We start from the raw sequence: 11,284 nt of genomic DNA on the forward strand, positions 1-11,284 counted from the left end.
ACGTTCTGAAACTACATACAATAACAAATCAAAAACATATCAATTGCTATTTGAAAAATAAATCGTAAATATTTTCTTTGTTAGCACAAATTCGTCTGAAACTAGTTTAATATTTTCTTAACATTTGCTACTGCTACAAAACACCAAGAAAAGTAATTTGAAAATGTTTTTGATTTGTCTACCTTATATTCTCTGAATATTTTCTAAATATTTTGTCATGTACCCGGAATCCCTTAATATTACAAGGCGACACCACAGGGGGCACTGTGCAGTACAAGTGGAGAAAACTAAATTATCTCGGACACACATTCTATATCTATGCCAATATTCATTTAAAAATATGGAGGAACAATAACAATCGGAACAAATCACATGCATTTTGTGAAAAGTATTCTTAATGGAACTAAAAAAAAAATGCTATAGTACAGTTTCTTACAGAAGTATTAAAAATATACGAAACTTACAAACACGTGTATATAATGCGTTTTTCTTATAAAGAATCACTATAAAACGTGATCATATCACCATGAAACCATTTTATTTCACCATGACTCTTAACACAAGGACGACGTGGACCACTCAGATGTCCACAGTGGAGGTGTCTTAATTGTGCTCTTCGTTGTATGTTTTACACAACACTAAAACAGCTATTGTAGTGCGTAGAATAAATGACAGAGCACAAGGAAGACATCCCAATTATCAACATGTGAGTGGTTCATGTCGTCCTTGTGTTGAAAGTCATGATGAAATAACTCGAGTATAAAGAAATCAGGTCTACTAAGCTAAAGTACATAATTACAAAAAGAAAGAAAATGCAAGACTGGACTAAGATTTGAACCTGTAACTTCAACTTACCGTGTCGATGCATTAACCACTAGGCTACTCACTGTTTCCGAATAGTCATTCATTCTACCACTTCTGAAGTCAGTGCTCAAGCAACCAGACTGCATTGACTATACCGCAACTTGTGAAGTACTTAGGCAACCAGTGTCTATACTACAGAACCCCACTGGTGGTAAGATTTATACATGATAAATGGGGAAAATAACTTATTTTATATCATGTAAATGTTTAATGCGATATACAATCGATTATTTCTTTGAGTTGTCGTATATAATAGAGAAATTATCCTTAAAATGATCTAAATTCCACCATCCTACATTACTTATGATTACATAACAAACCGAAAGCCAAATAAAGGAATGAACCTTTAAAAGACAATACATAAAATAAAATCCTGTAGATTTATTGAGAATAATTACAGTAATGATTTATTAAATTTTACATTAAGTATACATTTGTAGTACACAATATATTTAATGTGAATACATAAACAAAAAGTCTATATTAATTTAAGTCTACTAATTGCATACCGTACATTATAATATATTGAAATGTATATACACCTCATCAGTGTATCAATTTTAACAAGTTTTATTTATTAAAAAAAAACTTACTTTGTAAGAAAAGTTTGAAAAGAGTTGCATCTTACAAACTCTTTCCTACACCCTAGTATTGTAGTTCAGAAGATGACGGTACCAATCACCGAAAACCAAACAGCAGAATCATGCGTTTACTTACGTCCCCCCTCCCCTCAACACACAGAAAATAAGTTAAACTATTTCTTGAAAAGTTCTCTGTCACCTTCATCTAAGAATATATTTAACGATACGAAGTAGGTATATTATACATTACTTTAGAATCTGAAGTGTGATTTAACTGCCATAAATTAAAACAGCATAATATGCACGCAAATTAGCTTAAATGAGTACCATACACATCACACGAAGCGAGCTACGCCAATAAAAAAAAATCACAGTCAATAAGAATTAATTAGATCTTCAGTCTATATTTTTAAATTGGTGTTATGTTGACGCTATGAATTTTGGGCTTCCTATACTAAATGTCTCTATGCCAAACTCTCTATATATAAAACGTTTTTCGTCGAATCTGCAAATTGAGCAAGCCACGCGCTAATGATGGGAGGCTGATGATAGTTCATCACATAGGAAGACACTTTGAAATGCTAGGTGAGTCACAACACTATCTTCCTTTTTCTGGGATTCATCCTTACTTACGGTCAAATTTGGTACCGTCTATGTAGTACCTGTGTGCGGCGTACCTTGAAATCATCTCGGTTGATAGCCTCCAAACACAGTGGACTCCTAAAATAAAGCAATTGTCGTAAAATTACTATTTGTAGCATGTGGGGCAAAATTTAAAAACGAAAGATATCTCAGAATCAAGGCTAAGTCAAACGAAGCGTTTTATGCGGGTTCTTTTTTTATCTTACCTCAGGCTATCCAAAATACTAAAACATTGTTTCCTATACTTTTGGAAGTTATATACTAAATATCTTAATAACTATCACTCAAATTTGGTACGCTGAATAAAGTTATAGTGTAGATATAGAATTGAAACTATGATTCAAACTTAAAATAATGATATTACAGAACACAATAAACTTAACTTAGGATGAAAATGGAAACTGTAGATGCATGAGTATTACTGAGCGAAGGAAGGAAAGTAACTCAGCTGGGTTACGAGTTTGACAGAGTTCATACACAGAAATCGTTCGGTGGTTTATATTTCCTGCTTCGACTTAAAAAATAAAGAAGATAAGCTCGCTTTAAAAAGAGTTAAAAAGAAAAAAACTTTTAAAATATTTAATTTATTCTGAATTTTTGTTCAGTATTTGTAAATAAATAATGTAGAAAACCGACACAGAGCTTGCCTGCTCGACTCTGGCGCCCTAATCCCAACTCCGCTATATGCATGCCAGCCATAAGGTAATAGAGATATAAAGTTTTTTAAAAAAGTGCAGATTAAGCCTATCTTAATATTTACATTTTTTTTACGATACCTACAGTATGGCGCTAAATTCGTCGTACAAAGCAGAGGAGTGTTTCCTGAGAGTAAAACAAACAAAAAAGTTCCAATAAACTTAGAGCGAAAAGCCCATAGTTCACGTGCTATAGGCTGCCGAAAACATGAAACAATCAATTCTAAAGGTCCATAGCTCCAAAACTATGGGACCTATCAAAGTCGGGTCAAGACTTCACTTAGGAACTAATATGTGCTCTATCCAAAAATACATGTTTTAGAATCCTAAGGTACTCACGCAACAATTTTTATGGAGGTACTTTATCATAAGCCCGTAGTCAAACTCCCTCGTTAAACATTGTTGTGAAAGCACCTCAGGATTATGAAACACGCATTTTTGGATAGGGAACATACTACGTTCTAAGTGAAGTCTTGACCGGACCAAGGTAGGTCCCAAAGTTTTGGAGCTATGAACCTTTAATGTTCATTTTTCCATGATTTCAGCAGCCTATAACACATAAACGATGGGGTTTTCGCCCTATGTTTATTGGAACTTTTTTTTTTTAACTCTCAGGAATCACCCCTCTGCATTTGTACACCGAATTTAGCGCCATACTGTATAAATTAATAAGGTAGAAGTATATGTGGTCCTTCTCACTATGCTCACACACACACACACACACACACACATATTATATATATATATATATATATATATATATATATATCTTAAAGGCTAGTGATAAATAACACCAGCCCTCTGCTCCTATACCACCCTGTGATACCGGAGCTGGACGTTTGGACGCAAAGCCGTATATCTAAATAGGTTAATCTACTTAAATGGGTTATAATGTACTTCAAAAATAGAAACCGGATGATTACGTACTAAAAGCCTTAAAAATAGGCATTAATATCACTAAAACTCAAAAAATAACTGCACAACCCAAAATTAAGAAGTTCGGAAAGGTTAAATTTGATCCACATTTTCTTTAAAATGCCATGGCAAACAGTCACTGAAAGTCTCAGTTGCAACAAATGCTTAATTTAGTTCTAATATTTTCTTGTATAATGCAGAAAAATTAGTCTAATTATTTTGTTTTTAGAATGATATATCCTAATTTCAGGAAGATCGGAGACAATGACCTGCAGAAATTTTTCTCAGCATGAATCTATATTGGGCTAAAATAAAATTTGCTGTAGGCATCCTACAGCACCGCAAAGTAAACTTCTGTGAAGTTATCTTTACAATATCTCTAACGTAAAGGATATTCATAACTTCATAGCAATTCATAACACTGCATTACTGCTTATTACTACGTATTTGCAACACAGATAATTGGAAAGGAAACAACAGTGAAATCTAATATACCTATTGAATAATTTACTTTGTCTTATGTTACAATTACCATGACTTTAACATTCCATGACGGAATTATGGGCCAAATCCAGCATTATTCTGCAATGTCAACAGTTTCAAAATTCTGTACGGCGAATTCTTTCATCAGCTTGAATCTATTTTCTTCTTTCAGTTCAGTTGAATTTGAGTTTAACGTCCTTTGAACAGTGAAGCCTTACAAAACGTGAACCTACTGATTAACGTGGAATCCGAACCACGACGTGAGCTCTCGTCGGGAGTTTTCTTCTTTTCTTGGGTGGATCGTCTTCTCGAAGCATTGCCTCGTGTCCTGCTTCTTTTTCCTTCGAAATGCATCAATAAAGCGCCAAATCAACCAATGTCGTTTCTTTACGTTTGATATATTATAGAGAACAGAAGTTTATTTATTTTGGGGTGTCATTGGCTGACTACAGTAAATTTTATTTGACATATTCTTCCTATTTAAATGTATAGTTAGTGCCTATTTCTATGAAAATTTATTAATATTATAGTGTCTCAACTTTCTATCAATACAATAGAGTCTCAACTATATGGTTTAATGGGTATATCGAATAATAATAATAAAAAATTCAATAAATACTCACTTCCTGAACTACCCAATACATAGCATAAAGAACACCATTTTCATTCCAAAACCAGCTCGTATTCATCTTTTCTGATCTCTCGGAACAGGTCAGTACTTAATAAACATTTCTAATGTTTTGTACCATGTGTTTTAATAATCTATTATAGAAAAAGAAAATGCAAAAAATTAAAATATGTACAGTATTTTACAAATTTTAAGTCACATCTTTATAGTAACTAAAAATTAATGAGAAACGTACATTGTTTTTAACTTAAATTAGATATCTGGTGCCTTCCATTTCAATTGAGGCAAAAATAAATAAATAAATAAAAAATAAAATTGTACCATCACCATTTCAGATATCGTTCAAACTTTTTTTTTAACAGAAACTAGACATGTTTTTAAGGGACCCGTATTTTTTTTCGAAAAAAAAAAATCCCACCAAGTAATGGGCCATCAAGGACGGGAAGTACAATTCATGAATTGTAGAAAACGTGGAAAATGGTCAAATTCGGAGCCTCACAATTCAGCAATGGAGGCATGTAGAGTTATAATTCTTGTTGTGATATGCACACAGGGATATGAATAAACTATATTTTATTATAGTTTGGTTTGCGTATCTTTTTGTACATAAATTAACAAATGAACGTAAGTTTATGTGAAAAGTCGAAGTTTATGCTTTCTTTCGAGCACTTCCGGTTCCAATTTTAAATTCCGCTTTCAAGGTTGGTAAGACCTAGTCACCCGCTTATCCCCCCCCCCAAAAAAAAGTATCGCTTCTGTGTGCAAACGTTTTATCGCAAAAAATTCGAGAAATCGTAAAATTTTCAAAAATCGTCATTTTCTCGAAAACATCATAATTTAAAACTCTTAAATTTTGTCAGATGATTCAACTGTACATGAATAATAAACACCAAATAGCATTCTCGACCAATGCTTCATGAATGAACTACAGCCTTTTTAAGTTAGCGAACTTTAACTTTGAAGTCACAGTTGGCAACAATGAAAGCAATGAAAGTGTAAAAAAATGTTACCGCAAAGCATCGTGTAAAATTTCAATATACAAATTCTATTTTACTGCATGTGGACTTCGCTTAAATTGGACTGTTATTCTGCAAAGGGAAGTTCAGAATGATCACTGGAGAAACGAGCAAATGTCCTTCTTTACGGGAGTGATATATTATTATGAAACAACTGACAGTTTTGCCGTAATAAGCGATGACAAAACACACGATTCGGCTCGTACTCATAGTTATGAATAAGATTCTAAAAATACTCGAAGAAAAGCGATAATATACGTTATAGAAAAAGGTTCGAACACGTGAAAATAAGTGTCTACAATTTAATAAACCGTTTCAGTGATTTCCGATGGTGCTGCATTCCACTTTAAAAATTGCTTTCAGATGTCCAAGATGCAGACAGGTCCGATAAAGCAGTGGCTTTTCAGTGAAACCGGCCGTGGTAAGGGTCTCTGCGACGTATTGGGGAGAGGGGGGATAAGAATGTGGCAACCCGGGAAAACGAAAAAAATTCTCAGTATTAAACCTGCAGAAAAATTCGTGAGTATAGTGCAAGTACCAACTCCGGGTATTACTCTCGCCTTGTTGCCAAAAACCGAATTCGACAATTAAAAAAAAAAATTAAAAAAGTGGGAAAGTGTGCGACCGGTAACTGGTATTTACCGAAGTCATCTTTGGCTTTTATGACAGTAACGGGTCACCATGGACTAACTTCATGCTTTCCCCAAAATCGAGCTGCTGCAAGTCAAAGTGCAGATTTAAGAAATCTGCTAAAATGAACTTTTGTTACATGCAGAGACGATAACCAGTGATGGATAGCAGAAATATTATCAATAAATCATAAATTACATGAAATTGCAGTGTTCTTTGTGTTTCCAGGAGGCGCGGTAGCTCAGTGGTAGAGCGTTCACCTCCGGTGCTTAGGGTCCTTGGTTCGATCCCAGCTCGCGCCGTGTGGACTTTGTGGTGGACAAACACCGTGTGCGTGGGTTTTTCGGAGTTCTCCCGTTTCCTCCCACTTTCTACATTCCACCATTTCACTCATTTCTCACAATCACTGTCTCCTTTAGCCTAACCGGCATAAACGTGGGACGTAAAACTCCCAAGATTTCATTTCATTTTTTTTCTTTGTTTCCACATGGACCTTCAACAGGGTACAGGTTTCCAGAAGAGAATAAGAGAAGAGAATATAAGTGTTTTGTGACTATCGACAACGTGCTAGGAGTTGTGAGTGAACCAACACCTATTGGAGCATCTACCATGGTGACATGCTATTAGCGAAGAAGACACTAAGCAAGCAAATAATTACTTCAGAGTGGAAAAAATCAGTGAAACTTTGTTTCCGAAAACCATTTTAAGTAAGTTTAAAATTTGTTTCGTAATCGTAATTTTCACCTCAGGTTACATCGGTTTAAGAAAACGGAATAGGAGGAGGCTCATATTATTTCAGAGAGCCTTTTTTATCAAAATAATAAAAAGGAGCCAGGAAAAACTTTTATTCTTTATTTAATGAATGTGAACCACAAACACCATCAAATTGTTGCACTTTCATTGTTTTCAGTGTTGCCAACGGTGATATTGAAGTTTATGAAACTTCGCTAACTTCAAGAGGCTGTAGTTCATTCATGAAGCATTGGTCGACAATGCTATTTGGTGTGTTTATTATTCATGTAAAGATGAACAATTTGATAACATTTCAGGATTTTAAATTATGGTGATTTCGAGAAAGGTGATTTTTGAAAATTTGACGGTTTCTCGAATTTTTTGCGACAAAACGGTTGCACACACAAGCAATACAATTTCTTTTTTCGAGAAGCGGGTAACTAGGTCTTACCAACCGTAAAATAGAATTTTAAAATTCGAACCGGAAGTGCTCGAAAGAAAGCATAAACTTCGACTTTTCAGATAAACTTACGTTCATTTGTTAATTTATGTACCAAAAGATACGCATGCGCAAACCAAACTATAATAAAATATATTTTATTTATATCCCTATGTACACTCATGTCCAAAATGATTGTCGCATATCTATAACTGTCTTCTTGTAAGAATATAATTTGATAATGATTTTGCAGGGTACTATTGATACTGATACTACATGTATAATCGGGAAATGTATACTTGTAGTAAATTTCAGAAGAAGAAAATTACAAACACGAAAATTAGAATGAGTAAAACAAAATGTTGCTAAATTGGCAAAGTTTTATTTTCGTTTTATTGTTCTTATTTACTGCTCTTTTGACATGAAATTTGCCACATACATCATCTTTCCCGATTATACACATACTACATTATAAGAAATACCGGACGAATTCGTTCGGTCTTCTTTTGATGTTATGAATCATACTACATTATAAGAATTTTGTCTTCTTTTGATGTTATGAATCACCTCTTGACGTATGTGCACATCTTTCCGGTACTCCCAGTATATATGGAATGCATAACAAGCTTCGTTTTTATATATACAATAAAAGAAGATATTAACAAAGAAGTATGTTTCTATATTCTTTGAACATTATCTATGACTTGAATCTAGTTTTTAATTATATTGAGTATTTATCTTCATTATTTCGAGTTACATTTTAGTGCCTATTTTACTGCCTATTTTTTAAATTTTTAGTGCCTATTTTCCAGGTTTTTAGTGCCTAAACATCCGGTCTCTAGTTATCACGTTTCACTCCCATTATTCGTGTTATACTCAGACCTAAATTCCCCATTCATTACTCAAAAAGATTATACTACAAAAGCAACTTTTTTTAAGCTTATAAATGTTTGTGATTTTTTTGTAGTTGTTATTATTGTTATGTAATTGCAATCAAAGAAAAATACTAAATATTGTTTCGTTTCAATGTTTACTATTGATAAAATACTTCGAAACGCCGTACTTCGTGTGTGTGGGGGGGGGGGTCATACAGACCCCACGAGAGGCATTTAGTGAAATGAGAAGTATTTTTGGTATCTATTTATGTATAAATGAGTCTGAGCCAAAGTGGACTCAAATAATTCGTTTCTTTATTCATTTTTCTTACTGATATGCAAATTAAGTCGTTGTATTTCTTTACTTTGGACCAATAAAAGTCATTGTTAACTAACTTGAACTAAATTAGTTCTTCTGTACTCCGTAGTACTTTGAAATTGTTCATATGTAATTCTGTATAATAGTTTCACTTGTGCAGCTGTTTATCTTTTTGCTCTTCTGAAATTACTCTTGACAATTATATCAAGAAGCATGTAAAGATCAGTTCAACGTATTTCTATGAGGATTCCTTCGTGAGTGAGTCGGCAGACGTATCGCATTTGTGGCCAATTATTCCTGGTTCCGAGTTCAAATGGAGGACAATTTCTCTCGGATGTAACTCGAGAAGCGGTTTTTATTCCGCATTAAGCTTATGTGACCCCTTCCAGCATAACCCAGTTGTTGCATAATAACATCAAGATGAAACAAACTTATTTCTGTCCATATATGATATGAATATATAGAACAAATTATTTAAACCAAACAAACCTGGTTTAAACCCCACTCAAAAAAACTTTTTTTGTTTTTTTTTCAATAAAAACCATGTTTTTTGCCAACCCTGATATATACTAATATAAAGAAACGTGGAGAAAGTTATATTGTCTACTGTAAAGGGTTAGTGACATAACCAAGAAGGCATCAACCTTCAAGAACATAGGCCCATCTTCCCATTTAGCAGTAATAAAAACAGAAAACAACCTGCCCTGCAAGGCACTAACCCGTCTCCACTCGCTAACGCTCACTCGGCATTATTATGTGAATTAAATGTAAAATTTTGGTAAAGAAAGAAACCAATTATTACACTTTTAGCCAAAAAGTAGGCGACGACCAACTTCGGAATAAATACCTGTTAGTGTGCTATTCCACTATCATCGTTTATGCGCGTAACCCCAGTCGCTGACGCGCCTGCTCCCTACGGGCGCAACCGTATCACTCGGGCTTTCGTGCTGCACTTCTGCCCTGACTCAGTTAGATAGCACTCGCGCTTTTCAGTGGCCACCTAGCACAAACTGGGGCTTAAGATTAGAGTTGCCTCTCCAGTCTGTAGGTGCTTTTGGACTTTGCAACAAACAAAAAACAGTGCTTAAAGTATTAAAAATTATTACATTTCACTTAACTTTAGTACTCCGTTGGCTTTACAAAAATTTAAAAGGTTTTCTTCATTATTTTTGAGCATCCATTACACACGTTCGCCAAATCTTACAACTACCATGCTGCTGAAACCTTCCGCGAATGCTTCCGCATCCGGCGAATAGTACTAACTTCCACATATCTTTTCTCGTATTAAACATAACTCTCATGCCGAACTTAAATTCCTCAACATCAAATAAATAATTCAAATTATCATTTCTTACCTCATTTCTCCTGTAAATTTTCCTGATTTTTATAAAAAGCGGAGGAGTAACTCTAAACTTAACCCCAAACTGGTTTGTGATTTATGCACGGGTTAATTTACAACGCCCACTCCAGCAGATCTCTCACTCAGAAAGGAGAAATTACACATTAATAATTCTATGAAAATGAATCAAAACTTACCTAACCTTAAGCTAACCCCTACCCTACTTATTTATATCTTACTCTACTTTACCTTAGCCTACTCTACTATATTTTTTCAAAGGGCCCTACTTATCGATGCGCAGTTGGGGCGTGTCTTGTAGTAAAGTTTACCCTTATGCACTGGTTTTTATGTTGTACGTCCATACCGTCCTTATACTGACCTCTCCTTATGTCAATCTGCAAGTAGTAATGGATCTCCTTAATTATTGCATGCTCAGTTAACAGAAATACAAAGCTTTACCCTAACCTGAAAATGGAAGAAATTTGTCATATATATTAATAAATAAACACTTACTTGTTTCAAATGTTAGCTTCTTTGCTTCCATTACATTCCATTCGGCATCTGTAAAATGCCGTGTAGTTTGGCCCAAACAGATTTAAATGGCCTGTTCCCTATAATTGTCCAAAATTAGGTTGTATTAATTTCTTTGCTTCACAAACGAATTGTCCACCAATATCTAAGACTCATTTGTTTTCAAAACTCGCTGGTTCAAATCAGCGTTGCCAGGCTGACAGCTTGGAATTATTCCAAAACCTGATCGAAATTATGCTAGATTCGGTCAAATTATGCTAGATCCTCATAATTACTATTTCAGGAGTTTTAAAATAAAAAAAGGACGAAGTTGAGATACGATAACGTAACTTAAAATACGCAGAGCTCAAGAATGCGTGGATAGAACTCAATACTTCACGCACCAAAGCTTTAACTCAACTAAACTAGTGCAGTCGTTGCCAGACTCAATGGTGTATATATCGTATAAATGAATGCAAAGTGTTTGTTTACATATTTTGAAAGAAAATTACCTAGCAGCATAAGCGGAGTTAGGAAGCGGAGTTAGGAATTGTCTGCTGGGGGGGGGGAGCAAATTTTTGGTCGGTTCCTGACCTTTCATTTCAGGAATAAAGGT

At 34.4% G+C, this 11,284-nt stretch overlaps 1 long non-coding RNA gene across 1 annotated transcript; it reads right to left on the reverse strand.

Moving 5' to 3' along the window:
• Positions 1-1,502: 1,502 nt before the first annotated feature.
• On the reverse strand, positions 1,503-10,796 carry LOC145689077 (uncharacterized). The gene is made up of 3 exons (XR_014132085.1): positions 10,672-10,796; positions 4,804-4,942; positions 1,503-2,165 (listed from the first exon to the last, which is right to left on the reverse strand). It is a non-coding gene; the product is annotated as an uncharacterized LOC145689077 (long non-coding RNA).
• Positions 10,797-11,284: the final 488 nt, after the last annotated feature.

The sequence above is a fragment of the Thermobia domestica genome, chromosome 7 (assembly GCF_964235325.1).
Source record: "Thermobia domestica chromosome 7, izTheDome1.hap1.1, whole genome shotgun sequence".
Classification (NCBI taxonomy): domain Eukaryota; kingdom Metazoa; phylum Arthropoda; class Insecta; order Zygentoma; family Lepismatidae; genus Thermobia; species Thermobia domestica.